The sequence below is a fragment of the Taudactylus pleione genome, unplaced genomic scaffold (assembly GCF_031769625.1).
Source record: "Taudactylus pleione unplaced genomic scaffold, aTauple2 ptg000162l, whole genome shotgun sequence".
In the NCBI taxonomy this organism is placed as follows: Eukaryota; Metazoa; Chordata; class Amphibia; order Anura; family Myobatrachidae; genus Taudactylus; species Taudactylus pleione.
In genome coordinates, this window is record NW_028284564.1 from 14007208 (window position 1) to 14031050 (window position 23843).

General features: G+C 43.2%; 1 protein-coding gene across 3 annotated transcripts in view; it reads right to left on the reverse strand.

Annotated features, from left to right (window-relative positions):
* Positions 1 to 23843, reverse strand: part of OSBP2 (oxysterol binding protein 2) — a 363838-nt gene that overhangs the window by 231076 nt on the left and 108919 nt on the right. Inside the window, exon 1 of one of the 3 annotated variants that reach the window (XM_088475125.1) lies at positions 18252 to 18326. The exons of the other annotated variants lie outside the window; for them this stretch is intronic. The gene's annotated coding sequence lies outside the window, so the exon portion shown is untranslated. Of the gene's footprint in view, positions 1 to 18251; positions 18327 to 23843 lie in introns of those variants that run through there. 3 annotated transcript variants of the gene reach the window in all.

Here is a 23843-nt window from a genome sequence, read left to right on the forward strand (position 1 = left end):
CATTGACAGCACGCCCCCTTTGATCGGACACAACGAGCGAAGGACTTTCCTTCGCTCGTCGCGTCTGGCGCATGCGCACGACGGAGCTCCCTCCGTCGTGCGCATGCTCAGTCCAGAACATCGACCCACTTGCGAGCGGACAGCCGCTCGCGAGTGGGTCTGAATCAGGCCCTATATTCTCCCAGTATTTCACAAGCTTGTCCAAATGTTGTGAAGCAAATTTTGAACAAGCTTCTTTTCTTCAGCAAAGGAGTCTGGCGTCGTGAGCATGCATATAGGCCATGCCAGTTGAGTGCATGACTTATTGTTTTCTTTTAAACAATTGTACCTGCTAATTCCAGGTCTTTCTGAACCTTTCTACAAGTGGTCCTTGGCTCTTTCACAACTCTTCTGATAATTCTTTTCACTCCTCTTTCAGAAATCTTGCGAGGGGCACCTGGTCATGGCCAGTTTATGGTGAAAAGATGTTCTTTCCACTTCAGGATTATGGCCCCAACAGTGCTCACTGGAACATTCAGAAGTTTACAAATCCTTCTGTAAACCAATGCCATCAGTATGGTTTGAAACAATAAGGTTGCAAAGGTCTTGAGAGAGCTCTTTTCTTTTACCCATCATGAGATGTTTCTTGTGTGACACCTTGGTAATGAGACACCTTTTTATAGGCCATCAGTTGGGACTGAACCAGTTTATATAAATTATTTGCACTGACAAGGGGCAGGATTGCTTTCTAATTACTGATGGATTTCAGCTGGTGTCTTGGCTTTCCATGCTTTTTTGCACCTCCCTTTCTTCATGTGTTCAATACTTTTTCCCTGTGTAATTTCACATGATAACATATAACTTAATTATGGACATCTATGGTTTGACGTCTTTGCATGTGTGGGCTGCATGGGTTGTTGCTGACATTTGGTGAAAATTTCATTACAATAGCCCCATTACAAATATATTTACTGAGAAAAATGTTGATGTGTTCAATACTTATTTTGGATCAAACAAATGGTGCATTTGAAGACACAGGAAATGATGACTTGGGGGACATCCTAATGCAAGTGGCATCTACTGACATACTGTATGTTCTGATTTATTGATTTTATTAACAGTCTTTATACAACTGACAACGATATGGGAACTTAGGGCCTGATTTAGAGTTGTACGCAATCCCGATGGTTGTCGAACTGACCTGGTTGTCGGCAGCATATCGACCCAGTTTTCTGGGCGTGCAAAGGCAGCTTCATTGGCCCTGGAAGCATGAGGGTTACTCAGATGGCCGATGTTCACACAAGTGATTGGATGGTGCGTCCTCAGATATAACAGCGCATCATAGAAGCCAGAAGGAGGCGTCTATTTACACAAGACGCCTCCTGCGGCATTAGCATATTATTGCATAGCCGCTGTGTACAAAGTCGCAGCAGCTGTGCAACAGCGTGCAATTTGAAATCAAGCCCTTAGAGACACAGAGCATAAATCAATCAATTACCACCACTGTACATCATTCTTTCCGACATTCCTGGGCAGCTTTCCAGGAGCAGCAGGAGGGGACCTGTTGCGCTCTTCTTCGGGGGGGGGCAAGCGATAATGTCATTAAGCCGTGCCCCTTTACAGAAAACACCCGCTATTTGCCAGTTCGTGAGGAGTGGCGGGGCTAAATGACACGATTTGCTCCATTTAGCCCTGCCCCTTCCCTACGGACCCGAAAATTCCAGGTAAAATCTCCCCATCCTGCCCACTTCACTAGTAAAGTGGGTGGGATGTGGGAGAAATGCCTTCCCTTCCAGGGGGGGCGGGGGGTTACCCGAAAAATCGAGAGCCTCCCGCGATTCCCGGGAGAGTAGGCATGTATGCTGTACATGTTGATTAAGAGGAAAATGCTGCTATTGGTTTAACAACAATTAATTATTAAAGCAAAATAAAAATAATATACTGGATTTAAAAATAAAGCAAACCGCAAATAATTTTCATGGCGACCCGTAAAACTTGCAATCTTGAGCAAATGCCCTTCCTGCTATGCCCTAAATATGTATGTGTCATTTGTGTTATAGAATCTCATCACAGACTGTAATTTAGGTTGTAACTTGTTACTCCATAAATATACTTCATATTCTGGCCTTGACAATTTATACTGTGTATGCTGTATGATTTCATGGGGGCAGCTTTGATTTCATTATTCACCTCAGGTGGATAATTAGGCACAGGACAGATGTTAATCTTGGGCCACACATGCTAGAAGAAAGCTTACTTATATAATGCTGAACAATTATAATCTTGTATGGAAGTACAGGCTGAAAACATAATATGCATCTTGGGATCTATTGGAGGAATAATATATATCAGGTCAGTTATACAAGACCCCCTGCATGCATTCAAGCCATAGAGATTAAAAAGAGGGCACCTTCATACAGGCAGTCAGCAGCAGGTACTGTTAGATAAATCAGACAAAGACGATAGAGCAATACTAGAATGCCAATAAAGAATATCTGGACAAAGAATCAAAACCATAAATCAAAAATGCTGGATGCGATGTGTTTCCATCACAGTGGTGACAGGCTGATGTCATTATAGAAATACATTCGGGTGACGTAGTTTTATTGCTCTATAGACAGAAATTAGATACAACCCGAGAGCAAAGGGATAATCACTTGTCACTCTCATACCAATCAGTAATTCCGTAAATAAAAGACTCCAGACTTGGAACGTGTGGTTCCGAAGCACAAAGTATTATTCAAGTAAAAAGTACAGTCAGTTACATGCTATTGATCCAGACACAATTAGACGCAAAGGAATTATACAGACCCCAAGTACAGTATACATACGCAGCGCTTTCTGGTCCAGATGTTAGGCATCAGCAAGAAACCCCGTCGTCATTCAGTATTCAGCAAGAAGACTAAAGACCCAGTGTTTGAGCACACATATTTATACCCCCCCAGAATAGACAGGACAATAGAGAAGTTTGTTGCTGATGCTATTGGTTCCCATGAGGGAAGCATCTGTTACAGAGCGTTTAACAGGCTGGTTCAAATAGACTCAACCCAGCCTCCAACAACTGGGGGTCTCTGCCCTCCCGCCCCATGCAATCATCCTAACAGTTGTTCATATAATATACATTTTGTTTCTTGAAGTCTCTGCGGTCCATAAGTTGAGAATGCATGATGCGATCTCCACACCGATAATACCGGAATTCTGTTGAAAGAGTACGCATCAATACGAAACCAAACACGGCTTTCTTACCATGTATAAAACCTTAGTTATCAAATATCTTTATTTCACAGCATTTATACTAACTGAACCAACTTAAATCTTATACCTTAAAGCTTATTAAACCTTTTATATGGATATGTAATGTGTGAGTATGCGGGGTTTGATATAAAGATGCTAGTTAACTTGGGGCAGATGCGTGCGCATGAAGCTAATAAAACAGTGTTTTCATACAGGATCTTATGCATTCGCTAATATGCGATTAGTTACCAGCGCAATTGTGCGTATTAATGTGTGTATGAGAAATGGTGCACTTAAATCTCACTTACTAAGTGAACACCAAGCAGTGTGGATTGCTGAGCATTATAGTTCCACATGCCCCCTCTCTCAGCAGCCCCCCCACCTTTCCCAGGCTCAAAGAAAAAGCTCTTTATTCTCCCAGACTCTTGTGTGGATGCAAATTAACCCAGCTACAAGACCCAAAACTAAGATAACACTCTAGGCTTTGAAGTTATTCCATTGCAGGAAGCTTGCTAATGTAAGGTGTGTATTCTAGCCGGGCCACCTGGAGTGAGAGCAGACGTTATCCAGGAAGCTTATCTACATAAGCTAGTTGTCACTTGGCCATTTGCTCTGTTCAGCTAATGCAAACCAATTTTAACATACTGTAATGCCATTTCTGAAATATATCCTTTATAATACGTAAAGTCATGAAATGGGCTTTTGGTGCATCGCCGTAACTTATGGCGATGGTCACAGATGCATTTGCATGATGCTAATAGTATTATCGCCACATGTACTAAAGTGTGAGTTTATCTAAAATGGCGCTTAGGCGGCCATTTCGCAAAATGGCGTCTTGCGGCCAGTCGCAAGATGGTGTTGCTGCGATTCAATTTTAAACTGATCTTGTCTCAGCCAATAATCCAGTTTCAACAGTACGCATTAGGGAAGGGGGGGCATTAGACGAGTTTGCATTAGGGGAAGGTCACGAAGGTGGTCTATAGATATAGGTCTGCATTAAGATCATGTGTCATTAGACAATGGTCTGCATTAAGATCATGGGTCATTAGACAATGGTCTGCATTAGAAGTTGGGGGTAACTATTCAAGGGTCTGCATTAGTGGTGGGAGGTAATTAGACAAAGGTCTGCAATAGGGGTGGGAGTGGTCATTAGATAGGAGATAAGCTTGTAGGGCAGATGGGCCTGAATGTACCATTGGAAAGGATACCCCTGTGATTCTTCTAATTATTTATCCCTGCTGCCATGAAGGCATACTCAGTGTATGCTATGGCCTTAAGTAAGCAGCCAGCAACTCCCCAGCTCACAGTAGGGCCCAGTACACCTTGCTTTAGGTTGATAGGTTAGACTGGGACTTGCAATTTCATATCTCCATAGTTTCCCTATTACTGGATGTGATGTATTCCACATGTGATCATTGGGGAGGGAGGGGGCTGTTTATAAGAACTCAAAAGAGCAGGACTATAAGTTACAAACATTGTGGATTTTCCTACATGCAGCTACTCCATGCAGAAGTTCTGTAGTAAGCAATTTCATTCTTTACTGCTGTGCTTGCCTGAAACCTGTTTATTTGTATATTTGTTTACTTGAGCTTAGTATCTGATACTTTTACTTGACCTTAGTATCGCTCTTATTACAAACTTAAAGGGCCTATCCATTAGGTGACCTGAAAAACTGAACGTCTAACGTTCAGTCCGTCAGGTCTCTGGGTGCGGTGCCCGCACTGAACGTCCTATCTGAGAACATGCCGAACCTGACGATCGTCGTCAGGTTGACGGGCATGTTCCACAGATAGACGGCGTCGGCAAAGACGCAGCGTGCACGCTCATCGCTGGTCCTTGCCAGCTATCCATTAGACAACTTTCTGATGGATAGGCCCCTTTACTGTATCAATTTGATTGTGCTTAAAACATTTTTTGGTTTATTTAGTCATTGGAATGTAACATATTTGATGTACCAAGAATGGTTGTTTACCTCTATACATGTCTAGCACTGGGAGGGATCTGAAGTTTGGATGTATGTGCAATTTCTCTGTGATATACTGCCGATAATGAGGGTTTATTTATGTAATATATGTGGCTGCTCATTGGTACATCTGTTTGCAGTATATATCGGATAGACAATAGGGGATTTCTTGTATGGTTAGCAGTTGTGGGAGTTTTCTATGCATTATAAGTCTCGCAATGGGTTATATGCCTTCTGCACATAGTGATTATAGGTAAAACCCTCATAGCCCTTACAGAGCAAGATAATCATCTTTAATCAAAGTGTGCCTATGATCATACCACCAATTGCTGTGCACAGGATATAGCTGCCATTTGCACTAAAGCCAGGAATGATTTGGTATGATGTGCAATATTATAATGTCCAGTACATGTTTGCACGTATTAAAAGGATATTTTAAGATAGATAGATACAAGAAAAGAAACTAACCGAACAGGACAATGATTATATCAAGCAAATTATATAACCCCTACTACCCTCCCATAGGAAATAAATGTATGTATACTAGGCTAGGGGATGCTACCACTTGACAAACAATTATTTGCACAAAAAAAATTTTTTTTCAAAAGACTAGAATTTGTATACTGCAGGGCACAAATAGAGAAAATAAAATATAACTTTTAGTACATATATTAAAATACCATTTAAAATGACTGCAAAATAATACTAAGAAGTGTGAATAAAGATAGAAATTGTGATTAAAAATGACTGTGCAGCAATGCCGCTATAAGAGCCATATTCAATTAGAGGCGAAGTTTTCGCCTGTCCGACTGTTCGCTTCATTCGCCTGTTTCAGAGGCGAATTTATTCCGTGCTCGTCCCCGCTTTTCACCTAATTCAATTGCAAAACAGGCGAAAATGGAAATAGGCGAATGCAGCACAGGCAAAAAGTACTAAAAGAATTGGGGAAATCAGTCTGTACCCCAGAAAAAGATATTTTAACATAGGGAATCAATATAGATGTGTACTAATAGCCCTAATAAAACTATTTTGTGTACTTAAGTTGTGTAAATTGCTTGCTATTAGCGTCTACGTAAAAGTGGTGAAGAATGGCATAAAGCTTTATTTTTTTTGTAAAAATAAATAGTCCTGTCAAATTTGGGGTGCTTGAAAATGGGTACTAGCATATTTTTATGTCTCTAAAGTGAACTTTTAAAAAACGTGAAAAATCCACCTGCTGCATGCACCTGCAATCCCAAAAACACCTAACCCATCCTTGGGGACCCCCAAGAAGCCTATTTCGACACTTTTAATGTTTATCCCTCCACTTTTAAAATTTTCACCCCAAAAATGAATTTTTTTTTGCAGATTTGTCCTTTGGGGGGCTGTCCCAAGGGGTCTGAGTTGTTTCCCCACGTTTGCACCCCAAAATAAAGATTTTGCATTTCTTTTCACATGCTATTGATTGGAGAATCATTTTTGGAGAATTGTTTCCACTTAGGTGAAATTGTCCTGGAATTGAATTTGGCGAATTTTTTTTAGGTACATTTTTCGTAAAAAAACAGGCGAATATGGCTTTTCGCCTCTAATTGAATTCCCCTCTCTTTCTCTCTGTCTCTTTCATATATTTTATATTGTATTGAGGAGTTTATATTTTATTATCAGATGAGGGTGGGAGTAACAGACATCCCCAGGGATTTACAAAGTGTGATGTAACATCCACTGCATGACAATGTTATCAAAATGAATGGTAATAATGTAGCCACCATCCAAAAAAATCATATCATTATATATTGGGTAATGTCCTCAATGGTTTAGGCAGGGTATTGTGTGTCCACGAATATCATTGTTAATGTTATAGAGAGTAATCTCCCTCTTTGTCACGTGTGAAAAGGAACACTACCACATATAAATGCCATTAATGTACAGGATTTTAATGTAATCAAGGTGCTATGTACTACCACACACCCACCACACTCAGATTTGCATTATGTAGCTATGGATATATTTTAATACTGAAATGACAGTTTACTCACACTTTATTTAAGAAGATACAATCACACCCAGATAAAGTCTCATGCACTATTTTGTAGCCATTAAAGAATGGATCCATAACCATGATTCTGTGAAGAAAGTATGTATAACACTTCTGCATGTGACTTTACATAATCCAAGCCAAGTGCTCATCGACACCAATGCTTCATCTATGTTCTCTTCTACAATAAGTTAATCTCAGATACGAGAGTCTACAGTTTTGTTTCCTCCTTGGTTCTGATTACCAGTATTACCTGTCATATAATGTACAATTCTACAAAGACAGAAAGATAAATAGCTACAATGGGCCCACTAGAGAGAGAGTGGTTATTTTACCCCTAATCATTTTTGTCCCAGATACAGTAAAGGCACCATTATACTTTATACCTTGTGGAACATTTCTGACCTGCTCACAGAAGACCATGAAGACTTCCCAATCTCTGAAATCTGTGTCCAGGACTTCTGCAATCAAATGGCCTACTGACAAACTGTCAGTGTAAAAAGCCATCTGTCCTTTTATTCAACTGAATATTTATGTATGCAGGGGCATGCACAGCAGTTTTCCAAGCATATATAACACAAAGCACTAAAACGCACAACAATGATTGGTTTGGTTATGATAATGTTCAGGAGTCAGTGAGGCTGCATCCAGAAAGCTGTGTAGGGCGTAGGCAAAGAAAGGATGAAGGAGACAAAACACACAAATGGTGAATGCTAAGTAATGTGCATCTTCCCAACCTGTAGTGATATCCTAGCTCGCCAATGCTGTTATTCATTCACTATTGGATAGTTCAGATTTATTACTAGTAATCTATATAGTGCATAGATACAGGGGCGTCGCTAGTCCTATAGGGGCCCCATAGTGAAAATTTACACTGCGCTCCCATAGGTCGGCTCATCAGTCATCTCCCACTGGCTTCAACTTATAACCCATCCTTACCTTTATCTTAAAGCCATCTCTAAAGGCTCATACACACGGGATGATGTGCTGTGGGAACTATATTGGCAAAACATTTCCCTTAAACTCTCTTTAGTACTGGACAAACGATAATGAATGGGTGGACACACTGAAATATATCTTTAAAGAGATCTTTCAGTGGTCATCCTGCCACATCTCAGGCAATTCTTGAAGATATCGTCAGATTGGCCAGCATGTATGGGCAACAAAAGACATCGTTAATGACCCGCGTGAGCGCGCACCATTGGTCGTTCACTGCATATGCATGGTTTGAACGATATCGTGATCGTCCATTACATTCATAAGAATCGTCTAGTGTGTATGCGGCTTAACTCTTACCAATCCTAAACATCAACAACTATAGTCTAAACTTCTCCTTAAAAATTAAATCTAATTCTAACGTAGCACTTAAGAAAGCCTTAACCGTAACATCAACGATAACCTTTCCTAATCATATGCTAGTCCTTATCACAACCATAACCCTTCCCTAACTTGATATTAACTTAAATATAACCTTTCTGCTATCCTAAGGGTGAGTCTACACACACACAATTTTGGTTGCCTGTGAATGTTATATACACTATGTAGACAAAAGTTATTGGACACCCCAGCGCAAGCAAAATGGTCCCATGCATACCATTGCACACAATTTCAAAATGGCCACTGGCGGTTTCGACAAGAACACTTCGTAGGGAGGCCCATGCACTTGCAGTTCTACAACAACAAATGTTTTTTTTATCAGGACGACCATGCCACCTGTCATGTCTCCTTGGCAACGCTGAACTGGTATACAGAAAATTCGGTAACCCGAATGGACTGGACAGCACAGAGTCCAGATCTTTACTCCACTGAGAACCTCTGGGACGAATTGGAGTGACGGGTGCGTTCTAGGCAGACTCAACCTTCAGTGTCACAGTTGGTCCCTGTACGTAAGGTGGAATGGCAAAACATACCGCCTGCTGTTGTCCAGTAACTTGTGGACAGTTTGCCAAGAAGGGTGTCTGCAGTAATCACTGCACGTGGTGGACCTATAACGTACTGACGTCAATAAAATCTTGATGATCTATTTGCTGTCAGCGTCCAATTACTTATGTCTACATAGTGTATATTAAGATTAGTGTGTTTATGTGTATGCACAAATAATTTGCAGAAAATATATTTTTATTAAAATTAACAGAAATATTCCATGTGGCATCAATCTGAACCATTATCTACCTCTAAAACTAACTTAGCCCTAATGCTGTATGCAAGGCTCCTATAACTTTGACATTAAGAGCCAGGGGAGCATTTACTAATTTAGAAGACTCGGGAGGGGAGAAGGGAAAGGTCAGGGGAAGATGGTTAACAGCTGTAGAACATAGGGAGTCTATGTACTAAGCCTTGGAGAGAGATAAAGTGGGCAGAGATAGTACCAACCAATCAGCTCCTGTCACTTTCAAACACAACCTGTAAAGCGACAGTTAGGAGCCGATTGGTTGGTACTTTATCTCGGTCAACCCAGAGGCAAGGTACTCCTCTTCCTGCCCAGGTGGCAAAATCCTCCTCACCCAACCCCCCCCTCTATACTTCTAACCTGTGCTCGGCTCTCTATCTCTCCTTACTGATGCTGGGAGGAGGCGTGGCTGTGGCTCAGCACAGCTACACCTCCTCCCAGTGTGAGTGATGGAAGTCATATCAGAGGAAGGATGGGGAGACGGGGGAGTTACAGAGTTGATGCTTGGGATGACAGGGGAGCCGCAGCACTGTTGATCCCAACAGCAAACTGTTTTCTAGTCACAGACGGAAGTGTGCCTGTAACTAAGAAGCAGTTTACAGGAGGGATCAAAAGGTGCCTCTCTAACTGCTGAGCTGGGTGCAGGTGGGCCCCGGAGGTGCTGTGGGCCCAAAAGCAACCGCACCCCCTGCACCCATGGCAGCTACGCCTCTGCATACATATTACGCAGCACTTTACAGAGAATAATTGGCCATTCACATCAGTACCTTCTCCAGTAGATCTTACAATCTATGTTCCCGATCACATACATATATGCACTAAGGTTAATATTTTTTTGGGAGCCAATTAACCTACCAGCATATTTTTGGAGTGTTGGAGGAAACCGGAGAACTCGGAGAAAACCCACACAAGCAAGGGGAACATATACAAACTCCATACAGTTAGGACGGAATCTAACCCAAGACCATCTACAAGTTCAAGCTTTTAATAAAAAGCTATTCCCAACAAAACTAAGCATTGTAAGTAAAGGGTTTAAACCAGCATTGTATTATTGTGTGTTACATGCATTATAAAACATTTAGCAGTTAACAGTCTGAATACTTACTGATCATTGAGATTATTGATAATTATAAAATATATGACATGGAGTGTCAGAGATCACTATGTTTACCATGTCGTGTGCCATCATTTTGTGCCAATGTCTGCAAGGAATCTACAATGTAACCATATAACCAGTAAATTACATGTAATGTAAAATCTATGGAAAAGTACTATTTTTATTGATAAATAGTGAAGTCTCTACTCACCACACCCTTTTTTTAAATTAGGTGAAATTACTTTAACTTCAACATTCATATTTCGTAAAGTTTTTGTAAGTCATGTATTATAAAGTATAACATCTGCTACATAGTCCCTCATTGTGTCTAGAGCAGGGGTGGCCAGACTTTTGGACTCTCTGATCTACTTTTAAAGCTAAAATCCTTTAGTGATCTGCCGAGACAGAAAAGGGGGCATGGCATGTAAAAGGGGGCGTGACCTCAGCAAGGGGCATGGGGTCTGTCCTGCCGAAATCACAGTGTCCCCAATTCAAATTATGCCACACAGCAGCACAATCCTAATCACATTACACCACACCACACAGTAGTGACCCTTATACACAATGCCCACAGTTGTGCCCCTTATGCAATGTCCACTGTAGTAGTGCCCCATATTCAATACCCACTGTAGTAGTGCCCCTTATGCAATGCCCCCTGTAGTTGTGCCCCTTATACAATGCCCACTGTAGTAGTGCCCCTTATGCAATGCCCCCTGTAGTTGTGCCCATTATGCAGTTCCCCCTGTAGTAGTGCCCCATATGCAATGCCCCCTTTAGTTGTGCCCATTATGGAGTTTCCCCTGTAGTAGAGCTTCTTATGCAATGCCCCCTGTAGTTGTCCCCCTTATGGAATGCCCCCAGTAGTTGTGCCCATTATGCAATGACCCCTGTAGTTGTTACCATTAAGCAATGCCCCCAGTACTTGCGCCCCTTATGCAGTGCCCCTGTAGTTGTGCCCCTTAAGCAGTGCCCCCTGTCGTTGTGCCCATTATGCAATGTGTTGTGCCCCTTATGCAGTGTCCCCTGTAGTAGTGCCCACAGTATTAGCTCTCCCTCTGTGTGCAGAACAGCCCGCCCACACCCCTGTGCAGTACTTACCTGTCTTCATGCTGGCCATCACGCCGTCAGGGCTCCCGCTGTTGCTGACTGCTGGATCTAACTGGATCCAGCAGGTGCAGGCACGCAGGCTCCTCACATCGCGAGTGACATCTTGATGTCACCCGCGCACTGCATCACTGGGAATGCTGTGGCCTCTGAAGCAATCAAAGGCTTCTTCTTCTGAACTCTTCAGAGGCCAGCGTTCCTAGTTGCTGTGATTAAGTTGGTTGCGATCTAACGGCGGGAGCTTCGCGAGCTACCTGTAGATAGTGATCGACCTTTTGACCGGGCCTGGTCTAGGGCAAGTGATGTGCAGCAACAGGCACTCGCATGCCCCCTGCTGACAGCTCCCTTAAACTGCCAATAAAAAGGATGCTGGAGGAATAGGTCCCGTCCTGAAAGTCATCTGTAAATGGCATCCGCCATTATGGAGTTTCCCCTGTAGTAGTGCCCCCTAAATCCTGGGGCGTGGCTTAAGCCCAGACCTGGTGCACCTTCCCCTGGGACTACCTGTCTGGCTGTAATCAGCAAGGTAATGCTCCCAATGAGCAGTCACTACCACTGCTGCTAGCCTAGGCAGTGCCTGCGGGAGGTGGATTTTACTGGGGGGGCTGCAGTCCCAGAGCCCCTAACACTCTGAAAAGTACTGAGAGAACACTTCTAATAACAATGCAGAATTAAATAGTTCCGAATACTTTAATAAGTTTGAGGAAAGATAAGCCCCCTGTTTAGTGATGGAATATTGCTAGTTCAGGATTGTGTCCATCAAAATAATAGCCTATGGCAGTAATAAGGGGCAGGACCGCTACTATTCATTATAAATAGTCTGAAAGAGGAGCAATCTTCCTCTTTCCCAGTTTTGGAACCCCACCCACCTGACTAAGCAGCTTTGTATTTAATTCTTGTTTATTTTCGTTGGACTGTGCAATTTTCATGTTTTTCCTCCCAACAGGTGGAGGTGCAGCCTGGCAGGAAGCAGTTCTCCAAGGCGGTCTATTATAGCGTAAGAGTGCCTGGGTAGCATTTTCCTTTTGGTAGCGGCGAGTTGGTCATTCCCCTTAGGGGGGGATCTGGCCTTCATCTTAGGAAGGGGTCAAGGCTGTGCCAATTAAGGGAGAATGGTTCTGCCTTAGGCCAGTTTGCGCTGGGCGGGGATCCGCCTCTTCTTAGTCACATATATTTGCCGGGCTGTGGCCTCGGAGCACTGCTTGCTCACTGCCACCATCTTTCTAATTACAATATGATCAATAAATTTCAGCTGTGTCCTCTTTTAATTCCACATAGGTGTCCGAGGGGTTATTTCTAGTTATTAGTTAAGCTAGTTGATTAGCATAGTGTAAGATTCAAACAATGGGTGACTTAAATAAAATCTATTATTAGCTAAGTGAATATAAACATGTATAAATAACAAAAGAACAGATTTAAAAACATAATTTAAATCAAAACATAATTTAAAACCACAGATTCACTACATGTTTTACTTTGAATTACATTTATCAAAAGATAATCTCTTCAGTGCATATACTACAGGATGTCTCTAGGCGTTCTGTATTTATACAATGGATATGAAATATTCTTCATTGTACAGATCACTACTTTCTCCCTCCTCTCCAACTCTCATCACGTGTTCCAAGATACAGCCTTACTCATGCACTACTATATGGGAGGACAGAATGGTTACACAATTCATATAGACAAATAATTGCTTTTCAGACCTTCTGGCAACCAACTCAATTATCCCACACTTTCATTTTAATTCATTCTACTGGTTCATCTTCCAACAAAACCACTGAATACTTAGGAGATCATTTAGGAGGTGTTTTCAGAAAACACGCATGGAAAAAGAAAACTAAGTTGCATGCATCTATTCAGTTTAAAAAAGCAGCATTTGCGCTAGGAGTAACAAGTGTGTGCACTTACATTCCACAATAGAATAAAGATAAAGTAGAGATGTGGCTAAAAAGAGTAAAATTCTAAAGTCACATTACTGCATTGTATATAATATGATAATGTAATGAAGTGTCAATAGACACAATAAAGCAGTGGTTCCCAAACTGTGCGCCGCGGCACCCTGGGGTGCCTCGGAACACTTGCAGGGGTGCCTCAGGTTGGTGGTCTAGCAAAAAATCTAATTTTTTGTGGTCAATGTAATGTAAATATGTGCACAAACATGTCCACCACCACATAACTGAACCTAAGGAGGACAAGTAAGCACAATTTACGTCACTGTTCTACTTCACTACATTTTTTTCTGAATTTCTCAACAACAAACTTTTGGCTTAGGGGTGCGGTGAAAACAATCCTGATGCACTAGGGCGCCGTGATTCAAAAAAGTTTGGGAACCACTGCAATAAAGGATACGGGTCTTGACAGATATTAACACAGTAGAGTAAGTTTCTTGTTGCCCTGAAACAATCCCTCCCCCACACACATACACAGAACATAACATAAGGGAAAAAAGCAACCTCCCAGTTAATGCCTGCAATAAATACACTATGGACCTGATTCAAAGATGGACGCTCTTGCATAGCAGCTGTGTCTTTGGACCACAGGGAGTTTCTACTAGTAAGTCGGGGGGCAGCCGGGAGGCTTGCCTGCCTTTCCAGAGGGTCGGGAGCGGCACCCGATATTCGGGAGGCTCCCGACCAAATCGGGAGGATAGGCAAGCCTGCTTTGGACACATGCGTCTGAGGGAGATGGATCCGTCCAAAGAAGAAGGACTGGATCAATATCGGACACAATGTTTGCAGCATCGGCCATCTGAGTAAGCCTAAGCTAAGCACTCCCAGAAAACTGGGCTAAAACGTCCCTGTTTTCTGGAAATGCAGACAGCACTGCACCATCCCTGCCCCCCAAACACCCGCAGCATGAGATACAGCCGCAGCCAGCTGGGTTTCGCTGAGACAGCCACAATGTACTCGACCGTGCCATCCGCGTCTGTCCCCTGGCTGTAAATGCGGAAACCCTGTCTGCACATGTGCAGGATGGATTTCCTCCTCCTGCTCTGGCCCACCGGCAATTATATAGTGGTGTCTGACTGCCGACACCACTGGCAAAGTTGCGAACGGCACTCTGGGGCATATGCGCCTGTATTTGTTTCTCCTCTTAGCAGTGCTACGCTGATATCTGAGAGTGCAGAATTCAGCTGCACTCTGCATTGGGGGATGGGCAATATCACAGGATAATGGGGGGTATGGTCTTCTGGCGTGTTGAGGGCTTAATGCCCCACAAAGAAAGGTTTATTAGCCCTAGATTAGTAAATCTATACATGGTGACACATGGGGGTATACGAACATAGTGGGGACCTATGTGGCTAGGGGGCTCTGCCACTAGGGATTATGGCCCTCATTCAGAGCCGTACGCTCTGAGCAGAGCGCACGCTCTGAATGAGGGCCGGGCTCCATTTTCATGGAGCGTCCTCCTGGACGCTCGTATAGCTGTGGGTCACCACCCACAGGCTATACGAGTGTGCTTTGTGATGGCCGCGATGGTCGAGACCATCGCGACCATCGAAATTGCGAGCCGGAGCCTGCGGTTGAGGTTTTCAACCGCAAGCTCCGGAGTGATTTTGGCTCTATCAGAGCCAAAATCACTCCCACTGACATCACTAGTGATGTCAGTGGGCCGGCTTCTGACGGGAGGCGTTCCCGTGGGAACGCCCCCGTCAGGGAGGCACGCCCCCGGCACGCCCACCAAAGGGGGCGTGCTGTCAATCAACAGCAGTGTCACAGCCGTAGCGTAGCATTTCACGTGCAGATACACCCATATCCGCACAGAATATAGACATGCTGCATATCATTTTAATCAGCAGAAGCTGCTTGAGCGTCCTATTAACATCAATTTGCGAATAAGACGCATTTAAAATGTAAAAAGGTGCACGAAAAGACCCTCAGCACTACAGTCACACCATGGCATGTGTGACTAGAAGGGCTGTTTAACGCGCAAGGAAGTAAGATGTATGTGGACACATCTGTAAGTGGGTTCATCTAATTACTGTTTTAAATCTAGTGGCTATGGGCCTGAGTCTGAGTTGGGAGCAAAGCTAAAAAAATAAATAAATAAAATAAAAGCAAGTAACGCTGTACCTTGGCAAAACCATATTGAACTGCAGGTGAAGATTTTAAATCTGAAGAAGGAGATTAAAGCTGGGTACAAATTAGACGATATGTGTACCCAGCGTGCGACGGGCCAATATATCGGGCGGCCAGTACACATCTGATATGTCGACACCAGTTGCATCCCACTGCATTGGGTCGTCAGTTGCATTATCAGACTGAGCTGCATGTAGGGCTGACCTGACGATGTGACTGATGACCAAACGGAAGCGTGAATGGCCAGACAGAGGGTCTCATTCAGACCCGCTCGCAAGCGGGTCGATGTTGAGGCCCTGTGTACGTGCAGCGGCCGCACAGCGCGTGCACAAGCCCCGGAGCGAGAGAAATTCTCTCGCTCCGGGGCTCACTACAAAAGGGGCAGCTGTCGATGGTGATCGACATCTCGCACCGTTTTGTAGGCGGGGTGGGGGGGTGTATGGCCAAACAGAGGTGTCCCTGAAGGAACGCCTGCCGTTTGGGGCGGCCCCACTGACATTACTCTTGATGTCAGTGGTGAGCTTCCGGCTCTATTAGAGCCGAAAGCTCACTGGGGCTTGCGGCAGACGAGACCCTACCACAAGGGTCTTGTCGCAAGCCCCGATGTTCGCGATGGTCTTGACCATCGCGACCATCAACCTGGCCGCTCGCTAAAGCTGTGGGTGGTCACCCACAGCTTAGCGAGCGGCCATGAGGCTGGCTCATTACAGAGAAGCGGCCGCCCTCATTCAGAGCGAGCGGCTCTGAATGATGTCCAGAGCGTACACATTAAGTGATTATGACAATATATCGGACCGATCCGTCAGATCGGCCAAAATATTGTCTAATGTGTATCCAGCTTTAGATTTGGGAGGGCATGTTCAAACTAAAATCTAAATTGCAATGTAAAATTAGGCTGTCTAGCACTTGTGAGCTATATGCAAAAGCAGCCTGTAGGTACCCTGCAAGAAAAAATAAATAAAATGTATTTGCACCCTTTGCATTGCAACATGGTTTGTCCATTTGCAAAGTTACGCGCTTTTTTTTGGCTTGCTCCCAACTCAGAACCAGAAATTATATTGCCGGAATCGTGCCAGGACCAGCAAAACAGAGCATTTGGACCTAAGATTTATTTTGTGTGGGTATCTGTCTATAATTTAAAGGACTTTGGCTTCCATAAAATACCATCGTTATTGTTCTTACTTCTGTTTTGGTTCTAGAGCTTTTCTGTGACTTTGGAAAACAAGAATATCCATAAAGCAAGTTACCTTTGCTCCTCTGCAGTTTCTTGGCTGCTATAAGTGACATGCAGCACTGGGTGAGCTATTCTTGTATTTTAATTGAATATGAGAGGAGATTAGTTGTAACCTAATCCATCTCTACAAGACTAATACTTATTATATTAATTTGTGAAAATGTCAAGATGGATTTATGTAAATGAGCTTAATATTAATGTACATCTATGCCTATTTTTTATTAATTTAACATTTTTTTTTTATTTTTAATGTGGCAAGTGTTTTTTATTTCCTTCTTGAAATTAAGCTTTTGCAATCCCCCCATTAGAAATCTAGCACTTGCCCCTGAGGCTGGAACTAATGATTACAATTGTAATAAACTAATAATGTCACATCTTTGATGCTAACAGATGCCTGTGGCTTATCAAGAAACATGTAATCTCAGGGAGAATCCCACATCCAATAAATATATAATGGATACAAAATATTACTCAATTTATGGAGCAGAATTCTCACAGGCATAAGAAAACCTAGATTTAGCATAATGGGCTTCTCTACAGTAACTGTATATCCAGGAATATCACACATGCAAACGTCAGTGTACGTGTCATCAATTAGTCCTTTACATGTTTTACAGTCATTTACATTTTACACTGTATAATTTTGTTTAAATCCAATCACTTCTTAATTATATCAAACAATATTCATAAACTAACAGGTTTCTAGTCAAGTTAACAATATTATTATATATCAAGTTTACATAGACTGTTATATGCTGGCCATTTATACAACAATAAGCATAATGCAAATACAGTATCCTGTTGTACTCTTGTATTTAACAATAAAAGTGTAATTATATATCAGGCAACAGAAAACAAAATGACCATGTGGTTACTAATCATTAATTGTATAAAAAAAAATCTAAAATGTTTAAGCTTAAATCAATTTAAACCTAATTATGCACATCAGCTGGGAACATATAACGGTCATGTGTCAGCTTCCAATAAACCAGCCGCTAATACCATATTGCTACAGCAGTAAATGACATGTACTTTATATGGGATAAGCAGAGCAACGCTGGATGAATAAAATAGAATTATGATGTACACTCCGCCATTAAATGTGTTAATTCATTCAATTTTTTTTTCTCCAGATGGAATTGAGTATATATGTTATATATTTCCTCACTAGGATCACTTCTTTATACAATTTACAGCTAAACATTTTGGCAGCTGCTGGGCTAACCTCCTCCCAATCCATTTATAACAGTAGTGTACAGGGGTATTAGGATCCCATTGTAATACAGTATGTTTAACTTCTCCATTCTACAGTGTAAGCAATTAGACACACATGCATTCAGTGTTCTACTTATTCCTATTCATGGGGTCTGACCTTGGCAGGTGCTGGAGAGAGGAAGAGCCCTCTGGTAGCGTATAAGGCAGAGGTGACCGATGAAGTTCAGACACATCGTTCTCCAGAAAGATGTCACAACACGACATGTTCCTTACCATCCTCCTCCTGCTGACCGGGAAACGCTTACTCAACATAGCTGACCAGTCCTAGAGCAACATACCTCATCTCCTCTGTCTGTCATCCACCCATCACAACATAAATCCTTGTATACACACCAATGCCAGTCCTCGCACCAATATACCAGCTTAATGCAACACACAAGTCTCCTTAAATGTTCAAAATGTTACAAAATAAAAGTAATCATTTTATAAGACTCAGTAAGACCTTAACTCTTGAGAGTTTGTGTTGCAGTTCCTTTCACTGCAAGTTTAGCAAAATGATTATTCCACAGAAATAAAGGTAATTAAAATGCTACCAGGTTTCGGAAATAATTATCGCTGAAGGTGGTTACTGTACCGAAACAAAAATAGAATGACATAAATACAAGTGTGTACTACTTAAAGAAATACAGTACAAAAACCTTGTATAGCTCTCTAATTGCCTGTGCTGTTCTTTGTCTCGGTCTGTGCTGATCCCCAAAGCTGATATAAAGATCCATGCTGCCCCTATCAAACTAAGCAGTTTGTTGTGTATGAAAATATTCCTGCTGAAACTACACATTGCCTTGTTTAGAGGTATGGATGAACCTGGGATATACCTACAAAGCGGACACCATTAACAATACACACAGAAAGTACCTTGCTTCCTCACAGATGCTGTGTCTGTCCACAAGGATGGAGGGAAGTGAAGAGGAGGTGTGATCACATTATCCTGTGTATCGGAAGGATGTCTGTCATCAGGAAAAAAAGACAAGTTCCCAGTCCTTCCCCTGGCACACTCGCAGGATTCCCGAGGAGAGACTGTGAATCGTGCGTCCAGTCCCAGCTGGCCCTGTGTTAGTGCCAACTTCAATACAAAAAGCCTAGAACAGCCTGTGTCATGTACAACAGCTCAACAGAGCCACCCTCAGTCTATAGCTAGATTATTTCCTTTCTGTCTGATTACAGGGCTCATCACAAGCAATGAGGCAACACCTTTTATACATGACAGCATGTATGTGTGTTTACACTAAACACATCAGTTTACTTGTATATCTACATGTCAATTAGTGCTATTCGGATTGATGGGGTTAAGTCCGTGGGGTTAAAATGTTCAAAAGAAGACCATATTAATTATTAAAGAAACATGAAAGGAATCTGTTTTATGTAAAGTGAGAGCCTCTGTATCCGATTCCACCAAGCTCAGCTTCCAGCATGAATATCTGACAGTGAATACTATGTAGACAGTCACCACCTCAACTAGTCTTCATCTATGTTGCCGGTTTCTCTAAAGTGTGGGAAAAATCATCTCCACCCTGCACAGCTATAAAATCTGTATAATACCCCTTTTACACCAGAGCGAAAACCCGGGTTATTGCAGGGTTAACCCGGGTAGCTCCTTGGTGTAAAAGGGGACAGGGTTGGATTCTCAGGTCGAGTGACCCGGCAATCCAACCCAGATAACTTGCAGAGTTCAACACAGGAATGACCCGTGAAACCCTGCAGTGTAAACAGCACGATCCGGGTCACGATGACCTGGAGCGCACTGCATGCCGGCATTGCCGTCTTCATTGTTGCTTGGAGATGTCGTCATCTCCAAGCGTCCACTTCCACGCCGGAAGAGCCAGGTCCCGCCTCCGGTGTGAACAGCGCCGACTCAGGAATATCCTGGGTTGGCGCCGGCTGAATTCCAGGTCTGATCCGGTTTGGAACCCTGTTCCAATCTCTGGGTCAAACACGAAATTAAGGTACAAAAGCGGTATAAGAGAGTACACTCCCTCCAAAAAACAGCTATACCTATATTGCATTTGGTCACCCACCCATAATCTGGGAAGGTTTTATGAAGGTTCTATGATGGTAAAATTGATTCACACAGGCATTGGAACATTATAACTGCATACCAAAATGTAGGAGCTGTCAGTGAGACACTTGTTATTCTGCCTTCCACAGTGCCTGTATTACAAGTGTACTCCATTACGTCAATCACTCCAGCTGGATATTTTAATTACGGTAAGCCGCGTTAAAGCCTTGTATCTTGTACAAACAAAATTATTTTTTTTTGTATTAATTTAACTATGGATACTAAGGAGTATAATCACTAAAGGCAGATTTTAATCAATTTTAAATAAATGAAAATCAATCAACATTGATGTTGTGTTTCTGGGGCTAAATCACACATTTACCAACATAAATTTTTTGATTTTGGTATTTTATGTATTAGTAAACGTATATATTTAGTCCAGAAACACAACATCGATGTTGATCAATTCTCATCAATTTTATATTGATCAAAATTGACCTAGTAAATATACCTCTAAGACATTGAAAATCTTGTATTCTTGAAACATGCTGTTGTACCACTGCTATGTAAATAATAGTGTATCATATACAGGCATGTATTGTCTAAATATATAGCAATCATATTTTGTAAGTGTGATGTACCCACAGACAATTATGTCTACTTCAATGATCTAGGCATTCGTATGAGTGATGGCCAATCCAAGATTTCTTTTTGCTATACTCACAATGGTGCACATCCAATTTAAAGTACAACCTCTCTTCCATGGTCACATCTGCATCCATTGGACACAACCTTATGATGTAATAACCCATCTCCAACATCACACATACTCAATGCCAGTAAATGTCACCTTTATGCTATTGCAGACCCTCCAACTATACAGATTTAGCTGGTACAGTAGCGTTTTTTAACGGTCTGTACCAGCAAACAGGGGCTGTACCGTTTGTACCGGGTTAGTACAAACACCCGATATCAATAGCAGCGCTACGGGAACACAGACTCCTGCAGCGCTGCTAAGTGACAGGCGGCTCCTACCTCCATGTTCTCTCAGTCAGCTCAGCTGCTACTTACAGCAGGCTGCTGAGGTGCTTCTCCAGTCAAAGTCTCGCGAGATGATGACGTCATCATTCCGCGAGACAATGACTGTCACTGTGAGGCTGAGAGCTATGGCTGCTGCAACACCGCGGCAGCTGTAGGGGAACAAGTGCACAATCACAGTGCACTTGTTCCCCTAGAGAGGTAGGTAGTCCGCTCACTATTTACATAGTAAATGTAAATAAATTATAAACACCCCAAGTGAAATCAATCATGTAAATATATATATATATATATATATATATAATCATAGGCACTCAAAATAAAACAGCCAGCAGTGCACCAGCTGCCTCCAGTGTATAGTACCTGTAGACACGCCCCTTTTTGGTGGCCACGCCCATGTACCTGTTTTTACCTGTGAAATGTTGGAGGGTATGTGCTATTGTATTATGAGAGAAATATGCATAAATAAAGCAAAAACCATGGTTCTGAGAAAGATCCGATTGTGAGTTCTGCAAGCAAACTCGCATACCTTCAAATCATTTAGGAAAAGTCATATAATAAGCATGTTATCACATATTGAACAAATACATTAGGGGGAATGGATTACAGTGCCTTTAAGAGAAATTGAAGGCCTAATATTTTAGTAGCTCAAACTAGCCATTTTTCAGACAGCAGAGAGCTAATTATGTTTTTCTCATGTCAGTCGTTATTGATTTAATTGGCCAATTTAGACCAAAATATGCCAAAAACCATTGTTCCTATGGTGTTCAAATAACCACTGAAAGTAGCTGAGAATATTAAAATCCATCCAGATGTCATTGTTAGCAAGTGAAAATGATTGGCATCTTAATATATGAATTGTTCAATAAAGCCCTTCACATGAATAGTTAAACAGGATATGGTCATCTTCAGTGGCGGATTTTACCCACAGTGAGCCAGGGCACTAACTTCACTCTGTCAGTGGCTTTTACACTGGAAGCACTACCTGCTAATCACACACAGAACAGGCAGTCCCAGAGGAAGTGTTTTCTCCTCTGGCACTGCCAGTCCGGGCTGCAATTAACAGAAAGAGCACTTGCAATAGGAAACCCCTCCTTTGCCGTGTCATCAGCTGAACCTGGCTACTAGGGGCTGCAACCAATGCACTCCCTAAAAGCCGGTATTTGTACGCATGAGCTGGTCCCACCACTGTTTGTGCGCATGCGCCGGTCCTGGCGCCTGCCAGATTCATTACGCAGGTCCCACAAGTCCAGACAGACCCCCTCATCGTAGAGGTTGGAACCGACACTGGTCACCATCCAGGCCAGACAGGCTTGCTGAGGATTACAGTCCCTGTTGGACGGGTTTAAGATCATTAAAGTGATTGGATGTCAAAGTCTCTACAGACAATGTTACTCTGTAGATCCCACCTGTCTATTTTCCCAAATGACCAGGGGTCTTCAGAGGTGTAATTACCCTCCCGCATCCTGATCCCTTTCTAGTGAAATGGACACTATGGGGGGTGCGATGACAAGATTCTCAGAGAATCGCCTCATCCTAGCCATGCCGCCTCTTCATGGATTGCTTAACAGTGAGGAGTGTCCAGCCCCCCAGCGATCAGCTGCATCTCCCCTTTGGGGATATAGGACCGGATTCAGAGATTTACGCTAATGCAATCACAACTGCAATCTCTTATGAATCGCAGTTGCTAAAATGAAGAACGGATGGTAGTCTGGTCAGATATAGTGCCAGTCTTGAGGGTGAATTTTGCATGGACTAGTTGTGGCCACAAGGCTTACGGAGATGGTACCATTTTCTTGAGCTATGGAGACAGCCTTGGGGCTGGCGAGCTGTGGCTCATTGTGGCCGGAGGCCTGGAGGTGAGATGCAGCCTGTGGGCTGAAGGAGCAGCCTTGAGGGCTGGTTGTGGCCTTTATAGTCGTGGCCAAGGGACTGGTGATGTGAAGCAGCCTTTTAGCTGTTGAAGCAGGCTTGGAGGCTGATTGTGGCCTTTATAGTTGTGGCCAAGGGACTGATGGTGAGTAGCAACCTTTGGGCTGTTGGAGCAGCCTGGAGGGCTGATAGTGACCTGGGGCCCCAGGAACGTTGCAGCCTTTGGGCTGATGAGACTCAGGTGAGGTATGCAACAAGAACGCGGGGCTGCTACCAGTGCCGCCGAGATGACACTGGCGACAGTGTGCTTAATTGCGCACCTGGAATGCAGAGTTGCTACCAGTGCCGCAGAGATGACACTGGCGACAGTGTGCTTAATTGCGCACCTGGAACGCAGAGTTGCTACCAATGTCACCGGGATGACACTGGCGACAGTGTGCTGAGTTGCGCACCTGGAATGCAGAGCTGCTACCAGTGCCACTGGGATGACACTGGCGACGGTGTGCTAGATTGCGCACCTGGAACGCAGAGTAGCTACCAGTGCTGCCGGGATGACACTGGTGACGGTGTGCTGGATTGCGCACCTTGAACGCTAAACTGCGACTGGTGCCGCCGGGTTGACACAAGCCACCGGATGGTGACAGGCACTTTTTGGGTAGGAAGCACTCCGTGCTGCCCAGATGGTGCAAGCAGCACATGGGGATGAGATGCAGGTGGAGCCGCCTGGATGGATTAAACGGCACACACGAAACACAGCTAGACTGATTCAGGAACTCGACTGAC